This window comes from Fukomys damarensis, unplaced genomic scaffold, assembly GCF_012274545.1.
Source record: "Fukomys damarensis isolate Sample0158 unplaced genomic scaffold, DMR_v1.0_HiC HiC_scaffold_29, whole genome shotgun sequence".
Classification (NCBI taxonomy): Eukaryota; Metazoa; Chordata; class Mammalia; order Rodentia; family Bathyergidae; genus Fukomys; species Fukomys damarensis.
This window is the reverse complement of record NW_022900941.1, coordinates 11,336,884-11,363,583: the sequence shown is the minus strand read 5'-3', so window position 1 is coordinate 11,363,583 and position 26,700 is coordinate 11,336,884. Positions and strand designations below refer to the sequence as shown.

Here is a 26,700-nt window from a genome sequence, read left to right as displayed (position 1 = left end):
AAAAAAAAAAAAAAAAAAAAAAAAAAAAAAAAGGAAACAAAGCAAGAACAAGAGGCAAGAAAGATGTTTATTTCATAGCATCAGGAAGCTGAGCAAGGGAACAGTGCTAAAGTGGAAGGAATCATGGAACAGACAAATTACCCAACATCAGGCCTCTGTGACCCACCTAGACACACCCATAAGTGTGGCTCATTAATCTTCTAGGCAGTTCTCAAGCCAATCAGGTTGACAATCCAGTCACATTCCACTCCTTGTGAATTTGACATCCAAACATAATTCATCTCCAAATAAACAGAAGGTCATAATCCCCTCTCATCCTCGAGGGTTCAGGGGAAGCATTTTGAGGGGTATGAATGGGAATGTGTCCTTTATTGTAGTAATTCTTTTAATTTAAATATTTGCTGTTTTTCACATTTTTTATCACACCTTGTAACTATGCTGCACACAACTGAAAATGAATTAATGCTATCTCAACACTTCCAGAATTGCTCCGAGTTCAAAAAGTTTCCTCTGAGGCTCTAAGCAAACTCTTAGATGTAAACAACTGAAAATTCAAAAATGAAGCTATATATTCTAATGTGCAATGATGCTGGGTAAATATTCTCATTGCAAAGGGGAGAAATGGGAGGATAGAAAAGAATATGACCAAAGGAAGACCTAAACTCAGCTGGGTAAACATTAATTCCATAGCTCCAGGTCATATGATGGTGAAACATCAATTTTAAAGGATTTCGGAGGCCCCACCTCTATGCCCCCGCTGGTTGCAGCTTACACAATGTCTCTCTTGAGCTGGCTTCACTTGCAGCCTGTAGCTTTCCTTGGCAGACACCATATTCCTGGTGTTTCCAATTTACTGAGGTCTCCATGCACCTTCAGCTTGATTCTCATAGCTTCATGCATCTGTATCTTGGGGCATACTGCCTGGCCTCCCAGGCCTTCTTCTGAAATCTCTTTTCAGCTTATTTACTGAGAGGTACAGGGAGCCCAAAATAACCAGGGGGGAAGTCTTAGCTTCCCGTTCAGTGGAATCATTATGGTACTTTATGGTACAAGCTTTTTCCCTTTGTAACTAAAATTTCTAGGCCAGTACAGCATGAGATTGTGGAAACAGGAAGTAAAACTTTGCTACTGGATCACTAGGAGTACTGGTGAATGGTAACATTCCCACTTCTAACCCTTGATTCCTGGACCCACGAATTTTGGCTATGGGAGACACCGTACCATATAGTGGAGTCTGATTCAAAACATGTAAGTACTTTCTCAGTTCATGAGATTAATATGTTCTATAATTTTGGAAAATAAGGCTACATTTGTATTTGTGTGGGAAAGATATGCTGTGGTCATTTGTCACTTGATGCAAAATTTGCCTCTCTAAACCCACAATTTCTGCATTCTGAAGACCTGAACAATCAGCACCATGTGGGTGATGCCAAGGTCTCTCACCTGTGTGAACAGTAGTGGGACCCTCTTGGACAATGGCTGTAGTGGCCTCTGAATACTGGATCAAAAGTATGGTGAAATGAAGCCCAGGGAACCACCTCCCTATATGAATCTTCTTGAGTAGGAAATACAGGGGCTCTCTTTCCAAATGAAAGCATTATACTTCTGCATGCTTGAGTCTGTGATTGGTAAGGTCTTGCTGATTCCCAAGATTCCCTCAAGGAATCTTTGTTCTTGTTCTGGTTCAATGTATTTGGTGTCTTTTTAATGGCACAAATATCTTCAGCAACCACACCTCCTTTTGCCCCAACTTAATAGATGATTTCTTTCAGGGAAAATTTTCAGTTGTACGATATACATAGATGCTTGTCCGATTACAAATGAAGTCCTTGTTACCAACTGCAACCTTCTGAGCATAGCCTTTATTGTCCACATTCCGTCAGTATTCTGTTCTTATGAGCGCCAACCGGAATCTGCCATCAGGCTCTCCTTACGGCATTAGGGCTTCTCTAGTTTGTATCTCTAAGCCATTTTCAAAATCCTCCCCAAATCAATTCCAAAAGTTTTTGAACCACGTGGTCTGGTACTATCAAGCAACAATTCCACCTTTGAAAAACAATTTTCTGTATTAGTAAACTTTCCCCTTGCTACCCACAATTGAAAGGAGAAGATGTTTACCCAGCTTGTGGTTTCAGAGGATTTAGTCTGTGATTGACTGGCTCCAAGACAGAAACATTATGGTAGAAGAGCAGGATGGAGCAAAACTGTTCAGTTTTTGGCAGCTGGGAAGCAAAATGGGAAAAATACCAGACAGGAAGGGAACGTGGACCAGATGTATTACCTGAAGTTAGCCTCAATGAACACCCACACATAAGGAGTGTGCTTTATTATTTTCCTGGGCACTCTCAGTCAAGTTGACAATCCACCTTAACTCTCACACATTATTCTACTTTTCTCCTTTCCATTGCTCTTCTAGTCCCTCAAAAATATGACAATTGGAAAAAATTTTATGATATTTTACATTACTTGAGCAAAGTGTCTCAGTCAACTCAAGCTACCATGGTAACATACTCATGAGTCTTCATAGGAAATGCAAGATGAACTGGTCACAGATACTTGTGAGAATCCACACTTGGGTTCCACTTACTTATTGACACTAATAAAAGCTCTAAGACTCAAAACCACTATACAACATTAAGAGGCATATTTATTCAATATCTATGTTATTTAGGATTCCACAATAATGTTGAGAGAATATAAAAATAAGACCTAGTCTAGGAACTTAGAATAAAAAGAAAGTCATGTATATAAATGGCTACAAGGTAAAACAGAATTAACACATTTGATATACATCATTTTAGCACCCATGATGTGGCAGACACCGTGCCAAGTTCTGAAGTAATGTGGACAAACAGGTGTCATACACTCTGAATTCAGCAACTTTACTGACTACACTCAGGGACATAAGAGACATACAAAGTACAGTTGCACTAATTTGTAGGTAGAGGAAGATTAGTTCTTCTGAGTATCACAGAAGTCTGTATTAAAGAGTTTAAAAGAATGTTAGCCTTGACAGTAAGAGTAGCCATTTACTCTTCCTTCAAGCAGGCATAAACCAGCTTCTCGCTTTCATTCCTGAGGTCTATATCTTTTTTGGCTACACAGTCTTAAGTATGCCTGGCATATTTTCTGCATCAAACTCTAAGCTCCTTTGGTCGGCTTCTCTGAAATATTTATCAAAGTCTTTTCATAAGCAGAGATCCTACTGGGAGATTTTCAGTAACAGTAGAGTGAGCAGATTATCAATTAAAACCAAAGTTTGGAAATCCATTTTTGGCAGAGTCACAGACTATATAATCCAAAGAATCACAAGACTAAAACAGCTCTATCCCCAGTAAAATTTCATTTATACCACATTGATTGGCCTCCAAGAAGAAAGGAAAATTTTCAAACTCTCCCTCAGCCTCCAGCAAAGTTACAAGTGAATCTGGAAGCAAGTAAACTGTAAAAGTGGACACTTCTCTGGCAAAAAATATTTCACAAGAGCAAATTTCTTTCTAGGCAAAGTGGTACAAACATGTATTCTCCAGCACTGAGGAGACTGAGGTAAGAGGACTGCCACAAGTTCAAAGCCAGTCTGGGAAATATAGTGAGTGAAGTTTAGCCTGAACTAATAGTGAGATCTTGTCACAAAAATCACAACAAAAAATTAAAATGTAGTAGCCAAGTGTGGCAATGGCAACAAAAGTGGGGGAAGACTGAGACTAACAGTCTCACAATAAAGCCAAAGACTATTAAAAGTGACCAATGTAACAATAAACTGTGATAATCACCTGGAATTTAGCCCTTCATGATTCCCAGGAATCAAAATCACACTTGATGAACTCAAAGATTAAAAATCAGACAAGAAAGCAAACCATAATGAGACTCAAGAGAAAGAACCAACAATAAATGCAGATCTCTAACTTTGAATTCTAAAATTATTAAATATAACCCACAACAAAATTGTGAATGTAATAGACAAAAAATAAATACTGAATTCACACAGGATCTCTAATCCTAGTTCTTTGAGGTATCTCCATACTGATTTCCACAGTGGTTACACCAGTCTACACTCCCACACCCAGCCAGCATTTGTTATTGGTTAATTTCTTTTTTTCTCTCTCTCTATTAAGTTTATTGGTACATTTTAGATATACAGTACAGTTACATTCATCATTAGGATCTTGTGCCTTTATATGATGTATCTTGGTTCTTATATTTTCCCCATTTCCCTCCTGGTTCATTTCTTGATAGCAGCCATTCTTTCTGGAGTAAAGTGGAATCTCAGCATTGTTTTCATTTCCATCTCTCAATGATCAGTGATGTTGAACATTTTTTCATGTTTATTTACTGTTTCTACATCTTTATCTTAGAAATGTCTGTTCATTTCAGAGGTCCATTTTTGGATTGGGTCTTTAAATTTGGGAGGTCTGATTTTTTTAAGTTTTTTATATATTATAGATAGGAGACCTTTGTCTGAGGAAGAGCTGGTAAAAACTTTATCCCACACTGTGTGTTGTCTCTTCACACTGTTGGCTGCTTCGCTTGCTGTGAGAAGCTTCTTAATAAGAACAGATCCCATTTGTTGATTTTTTTGTGTTAGTTCACATGTGACTCAGGTTTGGTTCATTAAATCTTTTCCTACACCAATGTCTTCAAGAGTTCTACCTAACTTCTCTTCCTGCCAGTTTAGTGTTTCTACTTTAATATTTAGATCTTTAATCCATTTGATTTTGTTTAGTACATGGTGAGAGATATAGGTCTAGTTTCACTCTTTGTCCATTTTTCCAGCACCATTTCTTAAAGAGGCTATCTTTCCTCCAGTGAGGGCATTTGACTCCCTTGTCAGAGATGAGGGTGCTGAATGTGTCCAGACTTTTTTCTGCATCTTTTATTCTATTGCACTGATCCTCAAGTCTGTTTCTTTGCCAGTACCAAGCTGTTTTTATCACAGTAGTTTGTAGTATAGTTTCAAGTCGGGGATTCTGATAACCCATATCTTGTCTTTGTTACCTAAACTTCTTTTGATATTCTAGGTCTCTTCTGGTTCCAAATGAGTTTTTGGATTGTTTTCTCAAGTTCTGTGATGTATGCTATTGGAATTTCAATCGGGATTGCACTGAATCTATATAGCACTTTTGGAAGTATGGCCATTTTCACTATATTGGTTCTTCCTACCCAGGAGCAAGGAGTGTCTTAGAGATCCCATTTGAGCCAGATAATCTCTTGCTGAGTATCATCCCAAAACAATTAAAAGAATTATATACAGCAATATATGTATACCCATGTTCATAGTGGCACAGTTTGTAATAGAAAACTTGGAAACAGCCCAATTGCCCATCAACTGGAAATTGGATAAAGAAAATGTGGGGTTTTTTATATATAAAATGTAGTGCTACTCAGCTGTAAAGAATGAGAAACTAGAGAAACTCATAGCTAAATGGATACATCTTGGAGCCATACTCTTAAGTGAAATAAAGAGGACACACATATGTAAATACCAAATAGTTTCTCTGGTATGAGAAACTGAAAGTGTAAATAAGGATCAAAATGCATAAAAGATCATATGAAATAGAAAGAAAAGGTACGAAGGGGAAGGGGTGTGAGAGGGGTAGGAGAAAGAAGGAAGGAAAAAATATGTGAAAAGGAATAAATGGAAACAAAGTCTTTGTAAATCAGGAGAGCTGGAGGGGTTGAAGATAGGGCAGGGGAGTGGGCAAAAAAATAAGAACCAAGACATATTAGGTAAAGCTATATTGTATAGCTAAAATGTACCAATAAAATCAATGAATTTAAAAAAATGGATTCACAGAAAAACTAGAAAGAAAAAAACTATTCTAAATGACCAGGAATTTGGAGTTGCCTCTAGAATTTTTTTTAAATGCTTTGGGATGGAAAACTCAAAACTTGTTTTAAAAAATCAGATTTTATACAATGAAAAGTAACAAAGTAAATAATATAATTGACCAAGAACACATCCAAAAAGATATTTAAAAAGAAATAAGAGGTATGCTGTATGAAAGAGAGTGAGTAGAACATATAGCAAACTACTCAGATTTTGACAAGGGGAGAAGAGAAAAATGGGCAAGAGGCAATGTTTGAAGCAATAATAACTGATGATTAATATAAAATATTATGTATCCCAAGCAAGAGAAATAAAACAGTCCATAACCAGACTCATTGTAAGGAAAATGAGGAATACTAAAGCCAAAGAGAATATACTAAAGCAACTAGAGAGAAAGGCAAAGTCATACAAAACTGGCAGCGAATTTCTCTACCACAAAGACAAAAACAGAAGAATATTTTCACAGGACTGAGAAAAAAATAAGGAAACCCAGAATTATATATCTCAACTTTCACTAAAAAATTTCCTAAATAAAGATTTATGAAGGGTTGTGTGTGCTGTGAAGGGTGATGTAGGACAATTGTATGTGTATGGCAAAATGATAAATTTGTGTGTATATGTGTGTGTGTGTGTGTGTGTGTGGCATTGAGCGTGTGTGTATAAACTGGATTGTGCATATTTTGTTCTTTTTCCCAGATGACTTTTTTAAATCACCAAATTAATTTTAATCAGAAATTTTGTTGAAGGCAGCAGGTGTTAATACTTTCATCACTCCAAATATGAAGGAAGTAAAGGTCCTTACTGGACCAATAAGCATATTGAACCTGTCCCTAACTGATAATGAGAACATTCATTCCACTTACTGTGCTGGGTATCAGCCCTGCCTCAGATAAATAACTTCTTAAAGCAGCCAAATTGTATTATTTTCCAGCACTTGGGAAAGAGAAAGTATCTAAAGGCCCATCACTTGCCCAAAACAGCCTGACATATTCGTGACTTTTACATCACAAAGCTGACCCCCTACTCAGATAAAATAAAACAACAAATGATCTAACTAGTGTAGAGAATATAAAGTATTTAAACTTAAAACTATCCAATTTAAAAAGGACAAATCCTGGATAAGTCTTTGGCTAGTCCAAAGGAAACCATAGATCAACCAAGACCCACATGCAGCAGATGAGGCAGAATGTCAGCTTGATTGGCTTGGGATCTGCCAAGGGATCAATAACACACTCTTCTGGGTATGTCACAGGGGGTCACAGAGATGTGACTGCAGTCTACATTTGGTTACCTTCCCCTTCCTCTGATGCTGTTCCCCCTACTCCACTTCCTAGCTGCCTTTTCCCCATGACATATTAGCCTCGGTGCTAGCCAAAGGTGACTGAATCTGCTGAAATCGGGGGCCAAATTAAACCTTTCCTCCTTTAATTTGGGGATACGTTATTGTATCCTAGTGACAGGAAAGCTGACTAAACCACCACGGGAAGAGCATGTGGTCCCAATTAAATCGGCTGTTGAGCAGTGACTGCACCAAGCCTCAGTCCACTCCTTAAGCCTACCCCAGACTCAGAGACGAGCTTTAGTGCAGCTTCCGATCCTGCCCACCTATGTGGCTGAGCACCAACCTCAGAGACCTTGCTGTGCCTTAGAGCCCAGCACATAGCTTTACTCAACTCCATGCTACAACAGTGTAGCCCAGCCAAAGAAAACATCTTGCAAACCTGCCAGATCAGAGCTAATAATTAATAGAGCCCAGCTAGCAGCTGCCCTTGAAGGCAGAGTTCAGCCAGTAGTCACAGTGGACCACAGAGTGTAGCCAGCAATGTCACTTGACCACAGAGCCCAGGAAGTGATCTCTTCTTAACTATACAACCTCACACCAAGGAGTACCTGTCCAGGGTGGCCATTAGTGGACCCATCCCAAATCCCAGAATGGATGAAGCACCTGTCTGTCATTATAAAATAACACTGGAAAGGGCCCAAAGAGGTGATCATCTCCTCAAATGTGTATGCATTAAACTCAAGACAAAGGATTGTTAAAAAATTGCGGAAATGTGACAACAACAGAAGAAGCAAATACTGTTACTTTAATTGATCCAAAAGAAATGAAGATCTATGAGATAACTAGCAGACAACTCTAAACAATTGTCCTAAAGTTAGAGAGAATTCTTTTAACCCAACTGGTTGTTAAGAGTGATATCTGTTTTCAGAGCTGTCTTTAGTGTGTCCCATGATCTGATGAAAACAATCCAATTTCCATCTTCTCCATCATTATTATCTTTATCATTGTGTCTGTCTCCACTGACTCATGTATCTGCTTTTCTCTCTGATTAGATATATTTAGACTAGATCCATTTAGTTTAAATGTTTAAACTAAAGCTGCATAAATAAGGAGAGAAAAAAGCAGAGTAGTGATGAGCAGCAAAATTTACCCCACCCCTACTTTGAGATCTGGAATCCAGGCACTGGTAAATAGCACCTAGCAAAGAGAGAAGAAGAAATAAATATCCAGAAATAGGGAAGAAACTGACAGAAAAATTAGAAGCCACAGAGAAGTTGGAGAAATGGACCACAATGCAGAGAAAAGAATGAAACCATCTGGAAATTCACCAAATGCAAGGTAAGTGCCCAGGACTGTCAGGTCCTGGGAGAAATGGAAGGCTGGGCTCATCTTTCTAACACTGGGCAACAGCCATAGAGGGAATCCAGTGAGGTGCCCACTGTATTGCCAGGGAGAGCTTGATCAGAGGCCATTTAGGGAAGGGAATGATTACTGAAATCCAGAACTCAAAAAAACTAAAAACAACTCCACTGTAGGGATCCGAGTGTAACCCTCCCACATTGACTGGGGGAGAGAGCCATGGGAGAGGGTCACAGACTGGGAGTGGGCGACACAAAGAGCCTCTGAGAGCATTAGTCCAATTTCCATCTTCTCCATCATTATTATCTTTATCATTGTGTCTGTCTCCACTGACTCATGTATCTGCTTTTCTCTCTGATTAGATATATTTAGACTAGATCCATTTAGTTTAAATGTTTAAACTAAAGCTGCATAAATAAGGAGAGAAAAAAGCAGAGTAGTGATGAGCAGCAAAATTTACCCCACCCCTACTTTGAGATCTGGAATCTCTTCTCCATCATTATTATCTTTATCATTGTGTCTGTCTCCACTGACTCATGTATCTGCTTTTCTCTCTGATTAGATATATTTAGACTAGATCCATTTAGTTTAAATGTTTAAACTAAAGCTGCATAAATAAGGAGAGAAAAAAGCAGAGTAGTGATGAGCAGCAAAATTTACCCCACCCCTACTTTGAGATCTGGAATCCAGGCACTGGTAAATAGCACCTAGCAAAGAGAGAAGAAGAAATAAATATCCAGAAATAGGGAAGAAACTGACAGAAAAATTAGAAGCCACAGAGAAGTTGGAGAAATGGACCACAATGCAGAGAAAAGAATGAAACCATCTGGAAATTCACCAAATGCAAGGTAAGTGCCCAGGACTGTCAGGTCCTGGGAGAAATGGAAGGCTGGGCTCATCTTTCTAACACTGGGCAACAGCCATAGAGGGAATCCAGTGAGGTGCCCACTGTATTGCCAGGGAGAGATTGATCAGAGGCCATTTAGGGAAGGGAATGATTACTGAAATCCAGAACTCAAAAAAACTAAAAACAACTCCACTGTAGGGATCCGAGTGTAACCCTCCCACATTGACTGGGGGAGAGAGCCATGGGAGAGGGTCACAGACTGGGAGTGGGCGACACAAAGAGCCTCTGAGAGCATTAGGCTTGGCTTGAGAATGACATGGGCAGCACTCTCCATGGTGAGAAGCCAGGCTGGCTTCTGTTGTGGGTAGAAATGACTGGGTCCGAAAACGCAGGCATTAATTACTTGAGCCTTTGCCCTGCTACATAAGAACATCTCAGTGTGGACTTTGCCATGGCCTGGGATAAAAAGAAAGGCCACTGAAATGGGAGGAGGCGGCGTGTCACAAACCCATGGGTGCTAAAGCTTGGTGGAGAAAACCATAACTTGCTAAATTCAAAAACTATAGACCCTGGAAATAAACCACTCAAAATGCAGAAAAATTTTTGGTCTCAATTTCATCCCCTCCCCCATCTTCTTCGCTTGTTTCATGGAGTTTGGGTAATTTTCTTTTCACCTTTTTCTTTTTTCTTTCTTTTTTTTTCTCTTTTTCTGTTTCCTTTTTCTTTGTTTGTTCCTCATAATTTGTTAATGTATTCCTTATTTTCCATATTTTTCTTTTTTCCTCTCCTTTTCTCCCCCCCCATTAAGTTTATTGGTACATTTAAAATAAACTCTATAGTTACATTTATCATAGGGATCTTTACCTTTGCATAATATGTCTTGGTTCTTATTTTTTCCCCATACCCCTGCCCTCCCTTCACCCCCTTCACCCTTCCCTATTTACAAAGACTTTGTTTCCATTTTTTCCTCTTTCACACTTTTTCTTTTCCCTTATTTCCTTTCCCCTCCCTTTCCCACTTCCCCTTTAGCCATTTCCTTCCTACTTCACACCATTTTCTTTTTCTATTATCTTCTTTTTTTATTTGTTTGTTCTCTGTTAACTTTATCTAAATCTTAAATGTCCTTCAATTCCTTCATAGGACCCTTTGTCTTACTTTTCTCCTCACTGGAATATTTTTTCAAAGTTTTCTTCTTTCTTTCTCCTGTTTCCAAACCCCTATATCTTTAGTAGTATGACCATAAAGTTTTATTAATGTGTAGATAGTTAGTTACTATACACTCTTACTGTTAAATTTTCTATTATTAGGGAGGTATAATTGTCATATTAATAGCTACTGTATGCTAACATTTCATTTGTGTTAGTGTTTATACTATAATTATAGATCTCTTTTCTATGATAAAGGATGGTACATTATTACTTCTTATGCCATGTCAAAATCCAGTTGTTTGGGATAATTTTTTGTCGCTGATTTTCTTGCTATTGCCTGGATCTCACAGTTGTTGCTATATATAGGTTTTCACTCTAATAACCATATCACATTTGTGTGGTCCATTCAGGGAGAACTGGGTGCTGGGCCAATTATACGGAAAACCTCCCCTCCCAAATTAACAGAGGTGTTTGGAACAGAAGCAAAAGACTATAGTTAGCCATACCCAGAGTGCATCATTGAAAATCAGACACTAACCAAAGAGATCTCCACACTAGAAAAAAAAAGAGTTGCCAGTAGAAGTGCCCACAATCCTATGTACAAATAAAAAACACAAAAGAAACAAACTGAAAAATAGAAACATGAGAAGAAGAAAACAACAGAATGCCTCCCCAAACTCCCAACTTCCCCAAAGTCAAACTATGAGGCATTGAAGGTGAGAAAGTCAAAAAAACCACACCACTGAATTATTCAAAAGGCTAAAAGAGGATATTAAAAAAACAGATCAAGAAGATGATTGGAGGGGTCACACAAAATATAATTAAACAGACAACTGATATAATAAAAAAATCAGAGAGCCTACAGAAGACACTAATAAAAAGCTAGCTAAGCTAAACAAAATGATATGAAACATGAATAACATGTTTACCAAAGAAGTGGAGTCCATGAAAAGTTCCAGAAACCCAGGAGATTAAAAATTATATTAAAAGTATGTATAAATACCGAATAGTTTCTCTGGTGTGAATAAACTATAATAGAACATAAGATCTTAATGAGATAACAGACAATGTGAAATAGGAAGAAAGGGGCTAACGGTATAGAGAAAGTGGGAAGGGTAGGGGAAAGCTAATAAGGGGAAAAATATGAGAAAATGAAAAAATGGAAATGAAGTGTTCATAAAGCAGGAGGGGAGGAGGGGTGAAGGGAGGTCAGGAGTAAGGAGAAAAAATGAGAATAAGGTAATAAGGGAAAAGAAAAAAATATGAGAAAATGAAAAAATGGAAATGAAGTGTTTGTAAACGAGGAGGGGAGGAGGGGTGAAGGGAGGGTAGGGACAAGGGGAAAAAATGAGATCCAAGACCTGTCATGTAAAGGTACAAGATCCCAATGATAAGTGTAAGTGTACTGTATACCTAAAATGTACCAATAAACTCAATGAGGAAAAAAAAAGTATGGTCAGCAAAAGCAGCCAATGTGAGGATAGAGTGTCAGAACCAGAAGACAGGGCTGCAGTCAGAGACCAAGTATTCAGAGATACCTTAAAAACAAGAGAAGGTAAAAAATAGGTCCAACAGCTATTAGATGATGCAAAGAAGATGCATCTAAGATCAGTTAGCGCAAAGTGAGAAAAAAATCAGAAGATGGCACAAATGGCATAAAACCCATTTAGAAAAAAAATAACAAGACGCTTTTCAAATATAGGGAAAAGTTAAACATACAGATAAATGAGGCATATTCAACCTCAAATAGTCACAATCAAAAAAGAACCTCTCCACGGCACATCATAATCAAAATCCCAGAGGCTCAACAAAGGGACAGAATCTTAAAAGCTGTTACAGAAGAGCAACAAATCACCTATAAAGGTAAAGCCCTAAAGAGCAACAACTTTCAACCCACACTGATATATCCTGCAAAGCTATCTTTTCAAATTAGTGGAGAAATAATGTATTTCTGCACCAAAGAGCACCTAAAGATATTCATGATCACCAAACTAGCACTACAAAAAATTCTCAAGGATATCCTGGAAAGAGACAACTATGCCAACAATACCAATAAATCAAATACAATGAATACACCAGGCAAGGTGAGCACTCAGAAGAAAGAGGATAAAAGGGGGCCAGGGATTTAGTTCAGTGGTGCCGCCACCTGCCTCATAAGTGCAAGAACCAGAGTTCAATCCCTGATACCAAAAAAAAAAAAAAAGATAAGAGGAAATCAGCAAGAGGAAAATAATACATTGACAGGAATAAGCCTATTCTTTCCAGTAATAACTGCTAATATGAGAAGAGTCAATTCCCCCAAACAAAAGATTAACAGAATGGTTCAAAAACACAAAATCCAAAAGTATCCTCTACACAAGAAAACATTTAATCCAAAAGGATATGGATGAATTAAAAATTAAATGATGTAAAATTATATTTCACACATTGAGATCCTGGAAGGAAAAACAAGAATGGTTATCCTAATTTCAGACAGTTTACTCTTCCAGTTCAAGAGAAATCGAAATGAAAACAACTTTAGCCATATCCAAGTTTTCATTCTAGCCAATATCGCCATATTTTCTCATTATTAAAAACTAAAACAATTAAAACAGCAGACCATTGTGCTTTTGGAGTCTAGTCTGGTCTAAAGGATCAGTGTTTGAGATTGTACACTTATAAAAATGGTCCAGTGAAGAGGAGAAAATGGAGGCACAGACAGCAACTTAAGTAGAAAAAGGATACAAGACAGAAGTAATCCACATACCTGTCTATACATCACCCTGGACTCTACATAGCTTAATATATGAATAACATATAAAACACCCGAACTTTTCAATCCCTTGACTGCTCCATCTCCAATGACCACCTCTTTTAAAACTCCTTTATCTCTATTTTCCATACATCATTACTCACACAACTGAGTGACACTAAAAATAACACAATAGATCGTGTTTTCATAAGTCCACCTTGACCAAATTGAAATGGGTCCCTTAAAGGCCACTCTGCATGGCAGTACAGCTCCTCTGCCCTGGTGAGCACACACTCTCACACTCCATGATGACTGTTTCCTCAGATCAATTACTCTCCACTTCACTACACCGACTCTCTCACCCTTAGAAGAAAGCACCACCATCTGCTCCGTAAAGAAAGAAGCCCTGCGCCCAGGACTTGCAGCTCTAACTGTATCTGTTCCTTTTTCTTTTCTCAGAGACCATTCTCCACCTGACTTTAGACAGCATGCCCGCCCTTCCCTCTGAGATCATTCACCATTGTTTATTTGTCTCTCTCTTTCAGATATACTTATGGCAGCATTCTACGCTGGATCTCACTCATCTACATTCAAACATCCTTAGGTCTCTCCCAACCTTTTTTTAGCTCCATATTCTACTCTCATGTCACCTTTTCTAGCTCTCTCAACATCAAAATTCTTGAAAGAGTTCTTTCCTTACTTTCTGTTTTCCCATCAAGCATACATTCCTGACCTCAATAGAAATACCTCTTACTAAAATCTTTAGAGTCGTCCATGTAGTTTAATATAATGTGCTTTTCATAAGTGATATTACTGCAGGATTTCATTCAGTTATTCAAGTAGTATTTAATGCCTTCTATTATCCTAGATACTGGCATATTTCAGGAAACAAAATCAGCAAAATTTGTGATATGAGTAGTTTAATGCTACGGTGGAAGACATACAATAAGCAAATAAAACAAATATATGTCAGGTGGAACGGGTATGAAATAAAATAAAGTAGGGTGAAAGACACAAGAAATAGTAGCCATTAGAGCAAAGGAATGCAGGAATATGAAAGCAAATATTCCAGGAAGAAAATCACCATTTAGACCAGGGAAAAGGGCACCAAATGAGAAGTGATCAGTTTCTGAGATATATTTCAAAGTAAGACGCAGTATAATTTGCTGCTAGAATGTTGTATAGGAAGTGGGAGAAACAGAAGACAGAGTCAATTCAGCTCTAGTGTGTGTGTGTTTTTTTTTCCTAAGAATGGAAAACAGAGTTTTATTTATTGGAATAAAGAAGGATTCCAGGAAAATAAATTTCATGAGAGGTGGTATCAATTTTTGATGAGTAGATTTTTCAAGAAGGTAAATCATTTATCAAATTGATTAAAAATCTAGAGTTCACAAAAGACTGAACTGGATATAAAATCACAGAGGATATCAGTGTTTAGATAAGGTTTAAAGCCACTGGACCAAACAAGATTATTTGGAGAAAGAATGTAATTAAAGAAGAGTTTCAAGGACCAAGCTTTGTGGCACTGAAACACTTAGAGGTCAAAAGATAAGGAAGAGACTAAGAATAAAAGAGGAGAGGGAGGAGCCAGATTTAACTGAAGAAAGTATGATAGAAGGGCGAGTGAAATAAAATGAGAACTGAGAGTGTATTTGTATTTTTCTAGTGTGTAGTCACAGGGAGCTGTGACAACAGCAGCTGCAATGCCAGGACAAAGCCTGACTGGAGCACGCTCAAGGGAGAAGTGATGGAGTTCAGGGAGGGGAAGACAGCATGGCAGCAACTCTAATTCTGACAGGTATGTGCTTTGCCATACAGGGAAAATAAAGAATAGAGGTGGAAGGATGGAGTGGCTGGAATGCAGAGAGAACCCTGAAAGGGTTGGCAGTTAATAATGCAACATAGTGCGTCGTATCTGCACACTTATGAAATGATCCCGTGGGGAGGGGGGTGATGATGCATGAATAGCAACTCTAGGAATAAGAACAGATGACAGGGAGTGGACTCAGGGCGCATGAGGAGGAATCATTCTTAGCTAGGAGAAGGAAGAGTCAATCTGCGGGAAGAGGACAAAAGGCAGCATGTTTAGGAACACACTTAAGTAGACTGGGCAGACTGGTGGTGTGCACAAGGGGGATGCACCCCCACTGACAGCTTGCTCGCCTGGGCTCCATTCTGGATCTTTGCTGCTCGACTCCTGTGACTCTGGTGCACCCCTCTCTGCCTTCTTATATCCTCTGTTTGGAGAATGAAAGCTTTCTGCCGGATCCTCTCTCCTCCTATTTGAGAGATCTGTACACTATATTATATTAGAAAAGCTTTTATGTTTTTCTCATTGAGTTTGTTGGTACTTTTAGGTTTACAGTACAGTTACACTCATCACTGGGATCTTGTACCTTCACATGACAGGCCTTGGCTCTCCTTTTATCCCCATATTTCCTGTCCTCTCTTCACCCCCTCTACCCTTCCCTATTTACAAAAACTTTTTTCCATTTTTTACTTCTCTCATTTTTTTTATTTTCCCTTGTTTCCTTTCCCCTACCCTTCCCACTACCCCTACACCTTTAGCCCTTTTCTTCCCATTTCACATTGTCAATTATACTATTTGGATCTTATTTACACTTTTAGTTTTTCACACCAGAGAAACTATTCAGTATTTATACATGTGTGTCTTATTTATTTACTTAAGAGTATGGCCTCAGCATGCATTTCTTTTCCTATGAATAACTCTACTTTCTCATTCTTTATGGCTGAGTAGTACTCCATTTCATTTTAAAAAACACGTATTTTATATCTAGTCTCCAACTGATGGGCAATTGGGCTTTTTCCAAGTTTTAGCTATTAAAAACCATGCCACTATAAACATGGCTGTGCATATATCACCGTGGTATGATCCTTCTAATTCTTTTGGAAAGACACCCAGCAGAGGAATGGCTGGGTTAAATGGAACCGCTAATCCCAGTTCTTTGAGGTATCTCCATACTGATTTCCACAGTGGTTGCACCAGTCTACACTTCCACCAACAATGGAGAAGGGTTCCTTTCTTCCCACAGCCCCGCCAACATTTGTTATTGGTTGATTTCATGATAACAGACATTCTTACTGGGGTGAGGTGAATTCTCAGGGTTGTTTGCATCTGCATTTTGCAAATGACCAGTGATGTGGAATATTTTTTCATACATTTACTTGATGCTTTTACTTCTTTGTCTGAAAAATTTCTGTTCATTTCAGATGCCCATTTTTTAATTGGGTCTCTATATTTGGGGGGGCTGGTTTATTTGAGTTCTTTATATATTCTAGATAATAGTCCTTTGTCTGAGGAGCAGCTGGTAAAAATTTTTTCCCATATTGTAGGTTTTCTCTTAGCTCTGTTGGGGTTTCTTTTGCAATGCAGAAGCTTTTTAGTAAGATGATATCCCAGTTGTTGATTCTTTCTGCTAGTACTTATGCTACTGAGGATTTGTTCATAAAGTCTTTTCCTATGCCAATGTCTTCAAGACTTCTGCCTAACTTATCTTCCAGCAAATTTAGTGTTTCTTTTTCAATATTTAGATCTTTAACACACTTGGATTTTAGTTTAATGCATGGTGAAAGATAAGGGTCTAGCTTTAATCTTTGGCAGGTTGAAATCCAGTTTTTCCAACACCATTTATTGAACAGGCTATCATTCCTCCAGTAAAGATGGTTGGCTCTTTTGTCAAAGATGAGGTGGCTCAGTACATCTGGAGTTGTTTCTGTATCTTTCAATCTATTGCACTGATCCTTAGATCTGTTTCTTTGCCAATACAATGCTATTTTTATCACAGTGGCTTTGTAATACAGTTTCAAATTGGGAATTGTTATACTCACTGCCATGTCTCAGTTGCCTAGAATGGCTTTTGCTCTTTAGGTCTCTTCTGGTTCCAAATGAATTTCTGGATTATTTTCTCTAATTCTGTGAAATATAGTGTTGGAATTTCAATTGGCATTGCATTGAATCTGTATAGTAGTTTTGGTAGTATGGCCATTTTCACTATGTTGATTCTTCCTACCCAGGAGCAGGTGATATCTTTCCATATTCTTATATCTTCTTCAATCTCTTTTTTCAGAGTGCTGTAGTTTTCAGTGTAAAGGTCTTTTGCTTCTTTTGTTAGATTGACTCCTAGATACTTCATTTTTTGGATATTGTGAAAGGAATTGTTTTCCTAATTTATCTCTCAGTGAGTCTATTTGTGTACAAGAAGGCTATTGATTTTTGAGTGTTAAACTTGTATCCAGCTACTCTGCTGAAACTGTCAATTAACTCTAGAAGTCTTTTGGCAGAGTTTTTTGGGTCTTCTATGTAGAGTATCATATTGTCCACAAATAATGGTACTGTACCTTCTTACTTTCCTATATTTATTGCTTTTATTTCTTTCTCTTGTCTAATTGCTATGGCTAATGTTTTCAGAACTATATTGAGCAGGAGTGGTGACAGTAGGCATCCTTGTCTTGTCCTGATTTTAATGTGAAGGTTTTCTGTTTTTGGCCATTTAATATGATGTTGGCTGTTCATTTTTCATAGATAGCCTTTATCAAATTGAGATAAATACCATCTATTCCAATGTTCTGCAGGATTTTTATCATGAATGGGTGTTGAACTTTGTCAAATGCTTTTTCTGCATCTATTGAGATGATCAGGTGGTTTTTGTCCTTCACTCTGTTAAGATAGTGTATTGCATTTGACTTATGTATATTGAACCATCCTTGCATCCCTGGAATAAATCCAACATGTTCAGTGTGTATGATCTTCTTGATGACCCTCTGTATTGTTTGCCAGTATCTTATTGAGGACTTTTGTATATATGTTCATTAAGGAGATTGACCTGTAATTCTCTTTTTTAATTGCATCTTTCCCTGGTTTGGGAATCAAACTGATACTTGCCTCCAGGAACGAATTTGCAAGTATTGCTTTCCTTTCAATTTCATTGAAAAGTTTAAAGAGTAGTGGCAGTAGCTCTTCTCTAAATGCCTTGCACAATTCAGCAGTGAATTCATAAGGACCTGGGCTTTTCTTCATTGGTAAATTTGTAATTACATTTTCAACTTAACTGATTGCACTTGGGGTGTTTAGAATTTTTTTGTAATCTTCATTCAACTTTAGTAATTTATAAGTATCTAGAAATCTGTCCATTACTTCTGTGTTTTACATTTTATTAGAGTACAGGTTCTCCATGTAGATATTAATGGTCCTCAGGATTTCTGCTGGATCTGTTGTGACTTCACCTTTTTTGTTCTTAATTGCATGGATCTGAGCCTCTACTTCCTTTTTTTTTATAAGATTGGCTAATGGTTTATTGATTTTATTCATTCTTTCAAAAAGCCAACTCTTCAATTCATTTATTTTTGTTTCATTTTCTTAGTTTCCATTGCATTGATTTCTGCTTTAATCTTTAAAATTTCCTCCATTGTATGAGCTTTAGGTTTTTCTTGCTCTTCTTTTTCTAGGACCTTAACGTTCAGCATTAGGTTCTTTATTTGAGCTTGCTCTGTTTTCCTAGTGGGGGAATTCACTGCTATGAATTTTTCATGTAGAACTGCTTTCATTGTGTCCCATAGATTCCTGTATGTTGTATTGGCAATATCATTTGTTTGTAAGAACTGTCTCATTTCTTCTTTAATTTCCTCTGTGACCCATTGATTGTTCAAGAGAGTGTTGTTCAATTTCCATGTGTTTCTGAAGTTCTTACAGTTTCTTATGCTGTTGATTTCCAGTTTAATTGCACTATGATCTGATAATACATGTGGAATAACTTCGATTCCTTTGCATTTATTTAAACCTGTTCTGTTGAGCTAGTATGTGGTCTATGTTGGAGAATTACCCATGTGCAGCCAAAAAGAATGTTTATTCTGATTTTGTAGGGTACAACACTCTATAAAATGTCGGTTAAGTCCATATGTTCAAAAGCTTGGTTCAGAACTAGTATTTTGTTGTTGATTTTTTTTGTCTAGAAGATCTATTTGTGACAAAGGGGTATTTAGATCCCCCCACTACAATTGTATTAGTGCTTCTTTGGTTTTTTGTATTACTTCAAATTTGTTATATAGCTGGGGGCATTAATATTTGTTGCATATATATTTATGATTGCCATCTCTTCCTCTTAAATTGTTCCCTTTACAAGGATGTGCTGCCTTCTTTGTCTCTTTCAATCAGATTTGTTTTGAAATTTACTTTGTCTGAGAATAAGATAGCTACCCCTGCTTTTTTCTGGGCTCCTGTCGCATGGAGAACTGCTTTCACTTTCCGTCTAAGGGTTTCTTTTTGCACTAGGTGTGTTTCTTGTACACAACATACTGTTGGCTTTTGCTTCTTAATCCATTCTGCCTATTTCTCTTGATTGGTGAATTGAGGCCATTGACATTGATTGTTATAACTGATATGCACTGATTTATCATTGTCATGTTTTGCCCTGTTATTGGCTCTTTTTAATCCTTCCCCCCTCTCCCTTTAGTTTCTTGCCTTGCCTAATTGATTTGCTCTGTTGGGCTTCAAGGTCTTGGGACCATCATTGTCTTTTTCTAGGATGTTGTTTGGAGTGCTGGTTTAGTCTTCATGAAATTTCTCAGGTATTCTTTGTCATGGAAGTATCTTATTTCCCCATCCATTCTGAAAGAGAGTTTTGCAGGATACATCAGTCTAGGTTGGAGGTTGTTTTCTTTTAGGGTTTTAAATACCTGACTCCAGGCTCTCCCTGACCTAAGTTTTTGTGTTGAAAAGTCTACTGTGACTCTGATGGGCTTTCTTTTGCATGTGATTTGTTTCTTTTCTCTTACTGTTTGTAGTATTTTGTTCTTCTTTTGGGTTTCTGGGATCTTAACTATTATATGTTTAGGTGTAGTTTTCTGTTGTTTTGTTTTGTTTTTGTTTGTTTTTGTTTGGTTTTTTGTTTGGTTTTTATCATGGCTAGTTGGTGTCCTATATGCATCACTTATCTGTATGCCAAAATCTGTTGCTCTGTTTGGGAAGTTTTCTGTCATTAATTCTGTGAACAGCTTTTTTAAGTCATTTGTATTTTCTCCTCCTACTTCATGGATTCCTATCAGTCTTATATTATTCTTCTTTGCATCATCTGGGAATTGTTGGATCGGTTTCTCATTATCTCTTACTGTTTTCAAGAGACCTCTCTTTTCACAGTCACTGACTGCAATCCTATCTTCTATATCTGGCATTGTATCTTTACATTCATTTATCCTTCTGTGAAACTTTCAATAGAGTTTTTAATCTCCTGGATATCTGTTTGAATCTGTTTCATGTATTCCATTTCTTTCCTATGTTGGTCATTCATGGTTTCCATTTCTTTCTTATGCTGGGCTCTATTGTGGTCCTGAGCTTATCCATCTTTTTGTCAGTTTCTGTTCTAGAGTCTCTAATCATGTCTTTCATTGTGCTCACCATCTCTGTAGTTATCTGGGAAATTATTTCTGTTCTGAATTTTTCTAGAGTCTGTTTGATCTGTTTTGTTACTTCCTGTGCTCTGAGTTCAGGGTGTATTGGTGGTTGATTGTCAGACTTTTCCACCTCATTTTCCCTAGAGTTTTCCATTGGTGAAATGGAAGTCTGTCTTTGTTTCTTGCTTAAATATTTTTCATTTTTATTTTTGTTGTTAGGCTGTCCTTGTGTCCTCAGTTTAATACCTGATTTAGTACATTGATCTTCCTGATATAGTTGCCCTTTAGCTTTTGAGTTGCTAATGACTCATGGATATTCATTTTCATAATATCAGAAAGGACAGCTCATTAAATCAATCACAACCCTTTAGCCCAGTTGATACAATCAGTGACACAATAGCATCAAGTCCAGCTTAAAAATTGACCAGTTGTGGTAGTTATTAAGCTATCACCTTTAAACCATGTGAATTAAATCAAAATCGAGGAGCAGCCAAAAATATGTTAATAATGAATACATTCTTCAATATAGCAACTTTACTATTTAGAATAGCATCTTATACAGCGTTAGGATGACTGCACTAGATAGGTAAAAGAATTGGAGAAGGTTTCAAGTGAAGCCAGAGGACACAGGATGACCAGGAAACTGTTGAAGACAAGAGGGGAAGACAGAGTGGAAGAACAAGGACAAGAATAGAACAACTTAACAGTAATAGGGACTCACTTTCCTTTGAAACTGGTGACTCTTGAGTGAAGGAAAAAGAAAGACAAAAAGAAAGGAAAGAAAGAAGAAAAAGCAAAAAATCTGAATTAGTGCAGGAACAGGAACAGAAAGGTAGATGAAGAATAATATGGGGGAGCAAGAGATTTGGTGGGAAAAAGAAGACAGAAAGAAAAGAATTTGCAGAATGGAATGAGGAAAAGAAAGAAAAAGAATTTGAAGAGCCTCTTTCAGGGTATATCTCTGCTGTCATAATAGACACTGTGTGCAGCAATGTGCAGAACTTTAGTCTCAGGTAGCCAATGGCTGACCCAAGATTCAGGCTGAATTCCGGCTGCTAGGCCCAAGTTGAGCTCCCTGACCTCCTGCAGGGTTGAATTCTGCTAAGCTCTACTACAGATTTCCTCTGCCCTTTCTCTGAAGATATTCAAAGTTCTGATGGAAGGTGGTGATCCCTCCAACTTACCAACTATGAAGGTCTGATGTGCCTTTATTGCAGTTGTTCACTTCCGTTCCATCTTCTGGAGCTCAGTAAAATGACCTTTATGACCACCTGTGCCTCCACAGAGTTTATCTAGGAACTGGCACAATCAGGAGGCCTGAGAGCACAGGATGGGTTGGGGGGTATGTTGCAGAGCACCCATGGCTATCCAGTCCTCACTAGTTGTCTGGATGCAGGCTGGGGTGAGGGTGGACTCAATGCATGGCTACTTGGTCCTCACTGCGCCACTGGTCACAGGTGGAGTGAGGGTGCGCTTACTGCACGACTAACAGATCCTCACCATTCTACTGTATGCAGGCCAGAGTGAGTGCAAAGCTTTTAATAATATTTAAATACTTATAACTGCCAAATTTATGTCTCTAACCTTAACATTCAATTCCTTTCATGGCATCTCTTCTTGGCTGTCTCAAAAGCAACTCTAACACAGTATTTCCAAAGTTACTACAACAGTCATCTCTCCCAGAAACCCAATACTTTTACAGTTATTCATGTCAGAGAGCCATTCATCAAGTTTTAAATGCCAGAAATCTACAAGTGAGTCATCCATGACATTTTGTATTTTTTATCAATCACCACTTCCTGTTCCTTTGTGCTTCTAAATATTTCCTGACAGAAGTCAACCGCTTCTTTCCATGACCACCCAGGCCCAGGCCACCACCATCCCTGACAGGATATTTGGCCTTCACTCTTTTCTGGCTCTGATCAATCCTCCATACAGGGAGGAGAGAATTGTTTTTAACCATGAAATCTGGTTATATCTTCACCTTTATTTCATTTATATCGAAACAGTTCATCTAAAATTTTAAAGTATTAAAGCTCTAGAATAGCGTGCATGACCTGACATGGTTCAGCCCTTCCTGCCTCTTGCCCCTCGCTCCTAGTGCCACAGCTGCTTGCCTGGCTAGAACGCTCACCTCTGCTCTTCACTCTTTCCAAGGGAAACATTTTCTGATTCTGTGGTGGCCAAATCCCCTTTAGGTACCTGTTTGCATTAAGCTCATCATTAATTTATATTTATAGAAGCTCCTCAACTTACAACCAGGTTATATACCAAAAAGGCTGAAAATATCCACAGTCAAAGACACTGAGCACATGTAATCTAACAAACACCCTAACTTAGAGTGCTGCTTGTCTCCTTTGTGACCACATTATTCACTGAGCTGTGCAGCATACAGAGAGGCTTGTGTAACATAGTGGGAAAGATCAAAACTCAAAGAATAATTTCTTCTTAATGCACATTGCTGTCACGCCATTGTAAAGTTTAAAAATTATAAATCAAATAACTGCAAGTGAGGGACCTTCTATATTAAACTGTAATGGGGCAGAAATTTGATCTTCTTTATTTTCCATTCTGATAATTGCATGTATTACCTTCCCCACATATAATAGGTGTTTGATGTTTGCATAAATATGTGAATGAGGGGAAGTTGTGACAAGGATTATAGAGATTGGTAAAAGCAAAGAGACAACACTGCAGTACTCCTCTACACACAAAGGGTAAAATAATGTAACTTCATCAAAACTTGCAGCCACACAGAGCTGTGCCCAGAGTGACTCCCTGTCTGGGATGAGATGAGATCATTTAAAAACTTCAGCACTGTTAGCATTTTTCAGAATGGCTTAATGAAGGAAAGCTTCTTGGAAGATGGAAGCCCTGTGTGATGGTCCTTATGTGCACACTCTCCAGCTGTGAGAATTTTGACAAGGTATTTCATCTCTCAAGTTCTTTGTTCACATCTCTGTGGAAGAAGAAGTCTGACCCAGAAAGGTTTCACATCCTCTTCCAGGTCAGATGCCAAAATCACTTGTCATTATTGACAAAAAAGCTTCATAAACAGAAGAGCAATAAAGGAAAAGCCTCTGCATTTTGGAAAAAGGTGAGATTTGAACTGGACCGGGAGGTAAAGAATCAGATGAGTTTAGAGCATATAAGGACATCTATCAGAGGCATAGGGTGGGGATATGAGATATTTGGATGGCAACTAGTGACACAGCAAATATGCCTTTCCTTCCACCCCACCTGCTCTGGTCCTTTCAGAAGTTGGTAAGCCACTGCTCTGATACCCAGAATCCAGTCAATCCCTCATACTGGAAGCTTTGTTTGGAGACCCTCCTCAGGGCCTTGGGCCACCCTAATTGCAACAACTCTATTTTCATTGCCCCACTAGAGCCTTTTGAAACACAGAGGCCAAGGTTACTCATGGATTGTACATGTGTTAGTAATGCTAAAGTGTGGCCATGCTCCCAGGAACACAGACAGACAACAGAGCAATCAGCATCTCCAGGGTCCTGTGGAAAACGACATGGATTTTATTTCCATCCACCCCAGCCAGGAAGGCAGCCTGAACCTGGAGGTTCCACTGAGGCTGTTTAGTAAGATATTTGTTTACTTCCTTCCTGTACCTCTAACGATGTAATCCTTTCTGATTCTTTCCATGATTTTACTCTGAATGTAAAAGTATGATCTCACAGTTGGGGGCAATGAGTCTACAACACCACTGCTAATCTGCCAGCACTCCAGCTTTTGATATGCAGGGATAGAATAAAGGCAGAAAATATGTTCCTGGCAAAAATAACCGTTCCTCCTGACTAGGACAAATTACAGCCTTTCAGCAATGGTCAAAGGAAGTGGGGTGGGTGGTAATGGAGGATCAGGAGTTAATCTTGATCTCATATCCTTTAAAACAGTCTAAATGCCCACTTTACAGTCTTCAATGAGCTTAGCATAACTTAAAGCATCCTTTTTATCTTTATGATTAACTTATGACCTTATGTCACGCTGAGCCAGGGAAATTAAATATAATTATGGACTTGAAAGACAAAAACAAGGTCAAGTGTAAGCATGGAAAACATGTAGGAAGCCAGAGGATAAAAGGAGAAAGTGAGGAAAGAAGAAACAGTTTTCTTAGAATGTGGCTCATTCTATCTCTACATCTCTGATAGTTCAGCGTCTCTCACAGGGATTCTACAGTGCTAGGAAACCGCACACCTGCACCCCATCCTTCACTCTCTAGAATGTTGCAGGTGTTAAGCTTTCTATGTGACTCAGCTCCACTTGCCTCCCACTCACCAGACCCCAGTGTTTGGGAAAAGCTAGAGCAAAGGAAAGGAAGAAATTAGAAACCTACTTACCAGCACTTTTTTATCCATAAAGTCTTACTACTCTAGATGGGGGGGGACACCGCAATCCACAAAACGATAACCTCTGCCTTCATAGATCTTCTGTGCAAGTAGGGGAACATCACAAAACACAGACACATGAATAAGTGGAAGATACAGTGTATGAGAAGGTGTTAAGGCCTTTGTAGAGTCATCAATTTGTACCTCCAAATTGGGGTAGGTTTGAGAATTCAAGGAGGTGCTACCTAATAATTATTCAGAGCAGCAACTGTAAACAGGAACTTTCCTGGGCCAGAAAAGGAAGCACACAGTTAGGGGAATCTAAGATATGGGATTGAAAGGAAGATTTTTACAATTTTAAATACAGTCAGCAGAGCTAACCTCATAGAGGAGATGTTTTCTCACCCATCTGAACCACTTGTTCCCTCTTCTGCAAATGAAACGGTTTATCCCAAAGCTATTTCTAAGGTTAAATTCAATTCTGATACCCGTAATCAATGATCCTGGAACAATGGGCTATACTTCTGTGGTCTGGCATAAGAATATGGAAAGAGAGGATACTTGGGATGATGAAAGGATCACCAGAAAGGCAAGATGGCCATGTTTGCAAGTTACACATTGCACTTTTTTACTTTCTTTTCAACCACTAAGTGTACATTATTAAAGTCGCACAAGTAAACGTTGAGCTGTGGTCCAGTTGCTGGTGTTGGGATTCACAAGTGTGGTGACCCCCTCCACAGTGATGGGTCATTGTTAGGCTGTCCTGCATGCCCTTGTTATGTGGGGTATGCAGCTACTTTTTACAAAAAGTAATGGGGAAAACAGAATGGTTGAAAATAAATGTGAGGGAAATTCTGAATTTGTGGAAAGATACTGAGTTTTGAGTATAGCAGCCTAAATATAACAAGGGAACATCCAGGTGACAATGTCCAGTGACAGCTGGTATGTGGGGACTCAGGAGAATGAGGAAAGAGTCAATTCCGTGTAAGAGTTATGAGCACTGGCTTCAAAGTCAGGTGAAACTCTGTTCCAACCAGTTATTTAATTTCTACAAGCCTCCATTTGCTTACTTTTGGGTGATGATAATAAAAATTTCACAGGGTTTCATTAAATGGGCATAAAGTACTTAATGGGAAATGAAGTCTGTGTTAGCACTCAGTAGGTGGAGAGCAAGGCAGTTGCTATCACCCTGGTTATTGAACCGCTCACTTAGACTTGACGATTAAACTGCAAGTGTGAATAGTTTGGGGGAAGTGAAGGTGTAAGGAAGGGCAAGGCAGAGGTCTCAATGAAAGAAAACATTCACATTTGGGAAGAAAGAAGTGGCACAAGAGGCAGAGACAAGCACACAGAACAAGAGACTGTCAACAGCGGGAGTGAAGAAAGGGAATTTGGAAGAGAAATTCTCCAGAGAAGGATGCTGGCATATGAAAGGTGGCAGAAAGAAAGAACATCTTTGTCAGTCACCCAATCACCACTGGCACAGGTAGTGAAAAGTTCAGTGGTTAGGGCTGATCAACCAGATCTAAGGAAGTGAATTTAAAGAGTAAATTAGCTCACAGAAGCATTTGTTTAAGAAGAATGTCAGTTAAAGAAACAAATAAGATACTACTTGTAGGTATGATAATGCATTTGGAGGCAGCATGAAGGCAGAGATTAAATGGGCCAAAGAAGGAAGAGTTAATTTTGAGAACAAGGAGCTGTAAGGCAATGAAAGGGACAGTCTGGGGCCTAACTGGAAAATTATGGTCTCTTCAGA

General features: G+C 38.4%; 1 long non-coding RNA gene across 1 annotated transcript in view; it reads right to left on the bottom strand.

Annotated features, from left to right (window-relative positions):
• Positions 1 to 26,700, bottom strand: part of LOC117283689 — a 336,703-nt gene that overhangs the window by 263,917 nt on the left and 46,086 nt on the right. The gene's annotated exons all lie outside the window — the stretch shown is intronic.